The sequence below is a fragment of the Microcebus murinus genome, chromosome 22 (assembly GCF_040939455.1).
Source record: "Microcebus murinus isolate Inina chromosome 22, M.murinus_Inina_mat1.0, whole genome shotgun sequence".
Taxonomy (NCBI): domain Eukaryota; kingdom Metazoa; phylum Chordata; class Mammalia; order Primates; family Cheirogaleidae; genus Microcebus; species Microcebus murinus.
The window spans coordinates 10,410,210-10,420,248 of record NC_134125.1 but is presented as its reverse complement, the minus strand read 5'-3'; the positions used below and the strand labels follow the sequence as shown (position 1 = coordinate 10,420,248).

Below are 10,039 nucleotides of genomic sequence, written 5' to 3'. Positions count from 1 at the left end.
CAAGTCCCTGCAACGTGCCTACGAGGTGCCTGACCGTGAGCTTAGCAGGAGTCTTGGGGTCATAGTGCGTCTTCTCAGCACCCCCGTCCCCACCTGCATTCTTTCTCATTCTCCAGGCCTGTTTCAGAGCAATTCAGTGCAATTCTTCTCAGTGTGATTTAAGCTACTTCAACCGTCAACATTTAAGCACCCATTACATGCCTGGAGCCAGACTAGCTCCTGGTAGAAAAGTGGCTTATACGGTGCATGTCTCAGGCTGCAATCCTCAATGAGTCAAAGACACAGGAATGTGCAAAATGTAAGCAAAGTGAGATCAGGGCTGCCAGATTCACCTAGGACAGGGACTGGCAATGGTAGGTGTTCGGTAAATGGTTAGCGTGTGAGTGATCTTGCCAAAGAACCAGCAATACTAAAAGAAGTGATCAGAATAACACTAACATGAATGATACACTTTTGCATCCTTCCACGTCACGTGCTGCAGGCAGAGTGCCATCTGAGCAACACTAACTGGGCACCTGCCATGAACTCAGACCTGTGCACACCTCCGCTTGGTTAGAAGGATGAAGCTCTGAATGACTCCCACATCCGAAAGGGGCTGGGAGCAGAAAATTAGGTGTTCGGGCTGAGTACTTAGCACAGTGCCTGGTGCATACTATTAACAAATGTTTAATAAATGGCAGCTGAAGTTTATGCTTATCACCCTCGGTTTACAAGGGAGGAAACTGCGGCTCAGAGAAGGGGATGGAGGAAAGTGGCTGTGAATTGAAGCTAGGGAGGTACTGAGCGTCTGGAACATGCGAGGTTCCCAATCACAGTGAGGAGTTTATCCCGACGCTGCAGCTGGGTAACTTTGGATGAATTATTTCATCTCTCTGGAATTCAGCTACTACTACTCATAGGTTGACTCATATGTGAGTGCCAGTTTCATACTTTAAAAATGTTTGAACATCGGTGATTTCATAAGGTTCCATGTAGTAAAAATAACGTCCTCATAGTGTTCAAGTGAGAATGAAAAGGTATATAAAAGCCAAGCACAGCACCTGGCAAATGGCAGTTTTTACACAAGAGTACACAAGAATTAGTTCGATGATCATCTCCCTGGCTTTCCTGGAGAAAGGAAGAAGTGAGATACATTTATTGTAGTTTCCACTCCGGGACAAGCCTGTGTCAGGGGGCCGTCCCCACCTCCCGGGCTTAGTGATAGGGAATCAGCAATTTCCTCTGGCAGCCACACGGGTCAATCATTCACTAGCTGCTCTGAAATGCCTGTCTCCACCTCGGGGCACAGCTCTCCAAGCCCGGCTACCCTCCTTTGAACCAGAACTCTGGGATTGCTGTTGGAGGCTCCTAATCGCCTTTCTTTTCCTCTTGTCCTGGGGAAGCCGGGAATGGGGCAGAGGGCAGGTGTGCACTGTAGGTTGGGGCACGGTGGGGAGAAGGCAGCAACTTCTAGAAGTCTGTGTTAACTAGATCTCTGAAACTGGGCATCCCTCAGAAACATCAGCATCTTGATCTTTGTCACATCATTGTTATTTTCATCATCATCATCTTCTTCTTCTTCTTCTGCATCGGCTATCACTGCTACTTCTTTTTCTCTACCTCCTTCTCCTGCCTCCTTCTCCTAATTCTTTCCCTCCTCCTCCTCCCCCTTCCCTTCCTCCCTCTCATCCTTCCTCCTTCTCCTCCTCCCCTTCCTCCCTCTCGTCCTTCCTCCTTCTCCTCCTTGCTCTCCTTCTTCTCTCCCGCCTCCAATTCTCATAACATTCAAAATGATCATTTAAAACCAAAATAATTAGAGTCCAGAAGTCCAAAAAGTTCTGGGTTTTTTCATAATAACTACCTTAATTTATAACATATCAACTATCAAGGTCATTTAAAAAAGGAATGGGAATTTGCTGTCTATGATTTACTGGTGCCCAAGTATGCCCTGAGATATCTTTGGGAGGATAAAAGCACTAAAAACAACCTCATATATGTGTAAATGTGGACATGTACACCTACAAAGTACACTCACACACACTGTGCACACACATGTGCACACATGCACCCAAACATTTCATGATTACACACTTACATGAGTATACACATCCTAAAATACATGCACAGGAGTTACCTTACATAGATCTATACACACATGTGCACATGGAAAATCACATATACATATAAATGCTCACTGTGGCACATACATCTTCCAAGATGCATATTTACAGACACAAATACACAAGCATACTCTCAGGCTTCCCTGTATGTATGTGTGTGTGTATATTTGTACACACGTACATATATGCATGCTCACTCACACACTTACACAAATATGCACATGTACGTGTGCATATATATTCACTTGCACATACACACGCTGGCCCAGTCTGAGACCTCACATATACTCTGCCACATGCCCACATTTACACACACACAATCACACATACACACACACCCCACACTCAGAAATGCCTATATTCGTACACACAGACACACAGACACATGCGAACACACGCATGTGTGCACACGCAGCCTGCCAGCCTTCCGGCCGGGGCCCGGGCAGCTGCCCCTCCGCAGGCCTGCGCTGCCAGGGGCCTGGCGAGACTCACCAGGGCAGCCCGGCAGTGATAACGATTTCCAGAGCCGGCAGAAGGGAGCCTAATCCGCAGTGAAAAGCTGACAGGGCGGGCGCCTCTGCTAGCTTCCCCCGGTTCCTACTCGCTCAGCCCGGCGCGGGGAGGTGGCAGACTCTTTGTCCCCTCAAGCCATGTCATCTCCTCTCTGATGATGCCAACGTTTTGACAAAGCCGAGCAACACAGCCAGTAGGTGTGAAGTTGGAATTAATTTTCTTTTGGAAGGTCAAGTGAATTAATAATGAGCGTTTGGCTGGCTTTGTGCTGTTCTTTCTCTTTTTCCTTATTTTATTTTATTTTTTTTTGCAGGATGGAGAGGGGGGAGGGAAAGGAGAGAGGGACGGACACTCTGCCCCGGAGCTGTTTTGTCCTTCCCTCTCGTCCCTCAGAAGCCGGCCCCGTTCCCGGGAGACCCCGCGGGCAGACGGCCGGCCTGCCTGGGAGGGCTCCCTTCACCCCTGCATTGGGACGGTCTCGGCGTCACACCCGCCTTGGGGGACAGGGCGGGAGTAAAAAAGAATAAAACGCACTCCTCAGCCTTTAAGGAGATTAAACAGATAAAAACTTAGAAGAACAAAGGAGCTTCATCGCCCACGCCAGTTCTGATTGATTAGTAGTGGCTGCGCACAGCGGCGTGGGAAAACAATGGCGGCCCCCTTCGCGTTCGGAGGGTCACGATAGATTAGTAATGTCTGCCTCGGACCTCACCTGAGGCGGTTGCAGCGCCCAGAAAGCTTTGTTGTTGTTGTTGTTTTAAAGAGATACATACAATTCAGCATGTTAAAAAAAATAAGTAAGAAACTCAGGAAATAAGTATATTTAAAACATTTTAAAGAAGACTCCATAAGGAAACTTAAGGAAGAGACTACATGTAAAGCAGGAATTGTAAACTCGAATGCCTTTCGGAGCCAAGAAGGCGATATAAATGATTAATGTGGCCCAGATGGGCCTCTGGTGAGCTCCAGAGTGTATTTCTCATTTAAAGAGGGGAGTTGCTACTTCATTCAATCAATTCCTGAGGTGGAAGAAGGTGGGGCAGATATTATCACATCTACCAGGTTTTTGTTTTGATTTTTTTTCCCCAAGAGAAATCAGAAATGTGGGTACTTTTTTTTTTCTTTCTTAATGTGAAACCCCTTGATTTTTACTGTTGCCAAAAATCCTTTATGTCTTTTTTAGATAATTCTGTAGGCTTCACGATATCTTCAATTTTTCCAGAAAACAGCCAGTTTGAACCTCTCTTTTAGAGTAAACTGAGAGTAGTATGGGAGAAAGTTCTGTGTTTGGTGGGATTCCACATCTGTTTTCCCCACCAGACTTCACACTCACTGAGAGCAGAAAGCATGTGTGTGTGTGTGTGTGTGTGTGTGTCTGTCTGATTCATGACTCTGTGCCCAGCCACACTCATATTCAATGAGTACATATTAAATTAATATATGAGTGGACCAAATCCCACCCAACATATAAAGTCACATCAGATTGCCCAAATGTTTCCCAGCTTTTAATAACACATCACCCTCTCTGCTTGAGTTCTCGAAGGTAACGAATATTTCCCCTTATTCTACCTTCAGTGATATGGATCCAGTCTGTCTGGATTCACATCTCAGCTCTGCCTCTCACTAGCTGTGTGACTTTAGACCAGCCACTGCACTTCTCTGAACACCAGTCTCCTCACTTGTAAAATGTGGCTCATCATAGTCCCTACCTCCTACTTCGCAGAGCTGTTGTGAGGATTAAACTAGGAGAACCTGCGATATACCTTGTGAACCAAGAGAATTTTGACAGTGGAAGGCTCTCAAACACTGTTAATACTCTGGGACACTGAGTATAATCTGGGGTTGCCCCATGAGACCTGGAATGTAGGGTCACCCTATGCTAAATAAACTTGTCCATGTAAAACCCTTAGGACAGTGTCTGGCACTTGGGACTCAGTGGTGTTAGCTTGACATTATCAAGCTTTTGTTTCATTCTCTATTAGTCCTCTGCAGTGTGGAGTGGTGGAAAGAGCTTAGGTCTTCAAGTTCAAGGTTTTCAGTTCTGCCACCTCAGTTCAGCCAAGATTTAGTTGAACACCTATTTTGTGCCCTGCCCTACACTACACAGGTAGCAGCTGAGCCACACATTGAAGATTGGTAATGATTTTGGCAGGCAGCATGCATAGAGACAGAAATGGTGACTTTCTAGCAAACAGAATAGCTTAGAGCTTAGACCAAAGGTTAGTGTCCAGACAGTGGGCATGATCCAGTCGGGACCAGACCCTCAAGGTCTACAGGTATGAAGGGTTCCTGAATCTGAGAAATGAAGCTCAAAAGATGGTGTGCATGGGCTTTGGACATGTTTATTGTCTTTTACATCATCTGTGGAAGATCTGCCAAGAGAGGATTGTGCACCAAGACGCCAACATGAAAACAACTTATTTTCCTGGGAAGAATCTCAAAGACCAGTGACCCAATTACCAGATCATATTTTAAAAGGATGTTGTAAAATTCCCTTGTTAAAAAAAAAGGGAGGAGAGAGGGAGTCACCCCCATCCCCCTTCTTTTATTACTATTTATTATTACAGAGCTTCAGGGACAGAAAAGGCAAACTTACAAAAACAAACTCTCCGAAGGAAATTAAGCCTTCTTTCTAATCTGGGAAAACTCAGAGGGATTTAACTGAGATAAAATGCTGGTCTCCTGTCTGAGTGCCCCTTCAGTGACTGCTTGGCAAACGTGACATGTGCTCATGTCCACCCTCCACATTTGTTCATCTGTTCTTGTCGCCCAAACAGAAGGATGCCAAAGGGGCAGACATGCAGCTCCTTGTGTTGAGAAACAGCTGAGTTCTCCTCAACCCCTGAACCTTTAGAACAGGATGCTACCAGGATCTGTCTAACTTGCTTTCTTCCAGCTTGTAGGTTTCTCAGAAAGATGCCAGCCCAGAAATAGGAACGCCTGGACATGCCCTCCCAGAATGTGAGATAGGCATTCTTGCAAATTGTACCTGTTCAAAGACAACTTTCCATTGCTCCCTTCTTGGATATGATTGACTCTCCCCCTTCTCTTGCTGACATTAGCAGCCCAGATCGTAGAAAAGTTTATGCTATATTGTGGCTGATTTCATTTTCCCTTTCATTGAGCAGGAATTTAATGAGTGTATATTATGTACCAGACATTGTTCAAGGCACTGGAGATACAGCAGTGAGCAAGGCAAGACCCCTGTCCTTGTGGAGCAGACATTCTCAGGCTAAATATACTCCTCTCATTTATCTGATTGGTAAGTTCTTTTTTATCCATACTGATTAGCCACTGCTTGCCTGGCCTCTTTTGAGCTTGCAGTTTTCTGCCTCATAGTCTAGTGAGTAGCTGATTTGCCTGCCCAGTAGTTAGTGTGGGTAACTTGCTATTGGAAGGGCAGGCTCTGGGATCTAAAGCCTGGATTTTAAGTCTAGTTCCTCTACTTTTATCTATGTGAACTTAAGCATCAACTTTGCTTCCATGTGCTTTCTGTAAAATAGGAAATTGCTCATCTGTAAAATAGGAATCATAGCCATGCCTACGTCATAGGGTTTCTACAAGTATTAAAGGAGATCATGGATAAATGACCCATTTGGCACAATATGTGGGGCATAGTAAGAGTTCGAAAATATCATCTATTCTTAATCTTTTATTAATAAATATTGATTGTGCACTATGGTAGATATCACTATTATTACCAGTGGCTAGTTCTCCATTTTGTTTCCATAAGGAAACAAGAGACTACACTTTGCAGCCTCTTTGCAGGAAAAAGCTGAGTGACAGGTTATGACAAAAGAAATATTAGCAAATAGCATGTGTCAGGCTGAAATAGTAAAAATTTCCTGCACAATACTTCATAGCCTGTCTTCCCCTGTTACAGAAACCAACGAATCCCACAGTAAATCAGCCAGGAGGTCGGTTCCAGCTCTGCTGTTCTAAGCGTGGATGGATTTGGAGGATGCTAGGAAAGCCAGCACTTGAGTGTACCAAAATACACACCCATGGCCAACTACATTTGAGCCTACTACTAGCTGGAACTTGGGAAAGCCAGGAGACTCATCCATAACTCAGCAAGACCCCAGACATCACTTGGCTTAGCTTGGCCACTGACGGCAGGCACACTTGTGTTCCAAGTGATGTATATCAGAAAGGATAGGGAAGGTCTGGAAAGAAAGTGTGTAGGCCAGCAGGCTTACCATAGCTACCATGCTTTAGTCACTGTCTATGCAGCAGTAGTATTTGAAAAGTTCTTTACAAACTTTATATCATTTTATTCAGTTCTCACAACCACCCTTAAGTATCAGTGTTCATTTTGCTGATGAGGGAACTGTCTCAGAGGGGTGAAGTCAGATGGCCAGAAGGCTGGTAAGTGGCAGAAGTGATGTTTGAACCTTGGCTTCTCTGAAGCCCAAAGCCCTTCACTCATGTGTCTGTTCTGGAACCAGCTCCCAAGAAGAGCAAGGGAAATTAATGACCGCTGGAGGCTTTGAGACCTTAAACACCTCAATTCTGATCCTGACTTCCCCCACCTGCCAACCCCAGCTAGCTGTGTGACCCTTGGCAAATGGCTTCATTTCTCTGAGCCTCTATTTTTCAGTCTGGCAAATGAGACCACAAAGCCATTTTGTCTTACTGTGAAGATATTATAAGGGACACATGGGAAGGTGTATAGTGCAGGACTTGGCAGGTACTAACCACCACAGTACCATGAATTCTCTTTTCTCCTCCCATCAGGAAAGAAAGAGGAGGGAGCATTTCCTTCCGCCCTGCCCTCCTCACCGCCCCTGACCATGAGAAGCTCAGAAAAGGAGGGAGAGCTCCCTTTCAGAGGGTCTCCTTTCTTGGCAGCCACCTTTGAATTTCTCGGCTATCATTGGGAGCTTGGCGTTCACACACCTATGATGGATGAGCAGGGAATATAAACACCTAGTTAGCATTTGAAACCGCTGGTTGGAATTGGGAGGAAGGACAGGCCGAGGTCCAGGGCCTTAAACAGAAAAAGAATACATATTTCCATAAAAATGAAAAAAAAAAAGGTGAACAGAAAAGGAAGCTGCAGAAATCATTGGAAAGAGTCATTTGGCCTGCTTGAAGACTTTAAATGCTGGTAATGGCCAACTGGTTGGGTGGTATTTTATTAACCTTAATAGATTTTTACAGGATAGTTCTCATATTGCTCTGTAAGAGCCTCGGGAATTCATTAAATGTTAAGAAGCCATGCTCTGGGTTGTTCAGTTAAAGGATGCCACCCTGATGAGGTTTCCCGCAAGTTAGAGACCTGGAGAATGCAGGTGGGTGGGCACGGATGGATGTTCCCTGTCAGCCCCAGCAGTGGGGACAATAAAATAATAATAATTGTGTCTTACATTTGTAAGACATAAGGATTGATTATTTTGTATCTAGCTTGATTTTTCTGTGTTGCACTTTTGTGTAAATATTTTTTTCAGGTGTAAACATTTAAAATATGCCATACTTTCTGTTAAGAAGGATCATCTTGTTGGAAAAAAGTTGTAGACACTACCACTGAGAAGTTGTGTAACCTTAAACGAGCCTTTCCTTCCCTTTAGTTTGTTTCTTCGTGCATAAAATGTGTGGGTGACAATGAATCCATCAGGTTGGAGTGGTGCCCACATACAAATGCAGGTGATGGTAAAAGCACCTTGCAGATATGGAGATGGTACAGAAACGTGGTTAATATTATAGCTTATAAAGTGCCTTCCTTACTTAAGAGCAAACAATTTCCTGATCAACTGAAACCTGTGACCGTTCATTCATTCACCTGTTCAGCTAACACTTGAGTGCCCACAGTATGCCAGGCCCTATTCTAGGTAAACAGTACGCTGCAACAAAAGCAATATGAGAGGTAAATTGATTGGATATGGAAAATGCTGAGCACTTTGTCTGTACTCCATGAAGGGTGGTTATTATTATTACTCTTAATCATGGTTGGAAAGAAAACAAATTATCAAAGATAATTATAGGATAGAGGCAATAGGGAGAGGTTGGTTAACCAACACAGAATTATAGCTAAAGAGGAGTAGTAAGTTCTAGTGTTCCATAGCGCTGAATGGTAACTATAGTTAGCAATACTTTATTATATAATAGATTTCAAATAGCTAGAAGAGAAGATTTTGAATGTTCCCAAAACTAAGAAATGATATAATATTTGAGATGATAGGTATTCTAATTACCCTGATCTGATCATTATACTTTTTATGCATGGGAATCAAAATATCTGTACCCCATAAATATGTGCAATCATTTACATGTCAATTTTCTATAAAGACATTTAGTTTTGCTTCATTCTCCCTCACCCATGAGTTTCCAATATTTTCCTTTTGCTTAAATCTTCAGTCCAAATATGGAATTACAGTATGAGCGACAGACCTTCTTTTGAGGCTCAATCTCTACTTTTGACATTTGTTCAACAAATATATTGATTTCCTGTTATGTAGCAGAGACTATTCTAGTCGCTGGGATACAGCAATAAATAAAATAAATTTAAAAATTCTCTGTCTCTGCAGATTTTACATTAGTGAGAGGAGAGCAGGAGACACTAAACAAATAAGCAAGCAAATGTATTATTTGCCACTTAGTGTTAAGTGCTATGGAGAAAATAAATAATGGAAGCTCATGTGGAGTGCTTGGGTGGGGCATATGTGGCAATTTTAAATAGGATGATCAAGCAAGGTGTCACCAACAGGTGAGTTTTAAGTCAAAATCTTAAGGAGGTTGGGGAATTAGCCATGCAGATATTTAGGGGAAGAGCATTCTAGGCAGAGAGTACAGCAGGTGCAAAGGCCACTGGCATATTTGAAAACAAGGGTAGTGGGGCAGGAGCAGAGTAAAGCAGAGAGGAGAAGAGAAGGAGATAAGGTCAGAAGATGCCCTGGAAAATGTCTGCCAGCATTGTCATGCTAGTGGGCTCAGCTGCCCACATGCTATTGCATACTCCTATCTCAACTGCTCCAGATGCTTCCCCTATGAATGAAAGCCAACCGAGGCAGCTTATAAATGAAAACTGTGCAACTTACCTGAGTTTAGAATTGAAGTTCCAAAGCTGTGTCCACATTCTCTGAAATGATTCACGGAATTCACAAAAGTGCACAAGATATTTTCATTTTTTTAGGGCAACAGAGAGAACCTTAAAATTTGTGGGACACCATGTGAGCTACATTTATCAAAGAAGTATATAGTTTCCACATTAGATTATTTTGCATTTATTTTGCTCTAAATTCTACTTTTTCTGATATCAATATGGTCACTTCTGCTTTTTCTTTCTTTTTTTCTTTCTTTTTTTTTTTTTGATTAGTGTCTGTGTGGTATAGCTTGCTTCATCCTTTTACTTTTAAACTATCTATCTCATTATATTTAAAGTGAGTCTCTGTCTTTTAATTGGTGTGTGTAGACCATTTACATTTAAT

General features: G+C 43.3%; 1 long non-coding RNA gene across 1 annotated transcript; it reads left to right on the top strand.

Moving 5' to 3' along the window:
* The first annotated feature begins 3,360 nt into the window (after positions 1-3,360).
* On the top strand, positions 3,361-7,613 carry LOC142863519 (uncharacterized). The gene is made up of 3 exons (XR_012914297.1): positions 3,361-3,646; positions 5,741-5,874; positions 6,496-7,613. It is a non-coding gene; the product is annotated as an uncharacterized LOC142863519 (long non-coding RNA).
* The last annotated feature ends 2,426 nt before the right edge of the window (positions 7,614-10,039 follow it).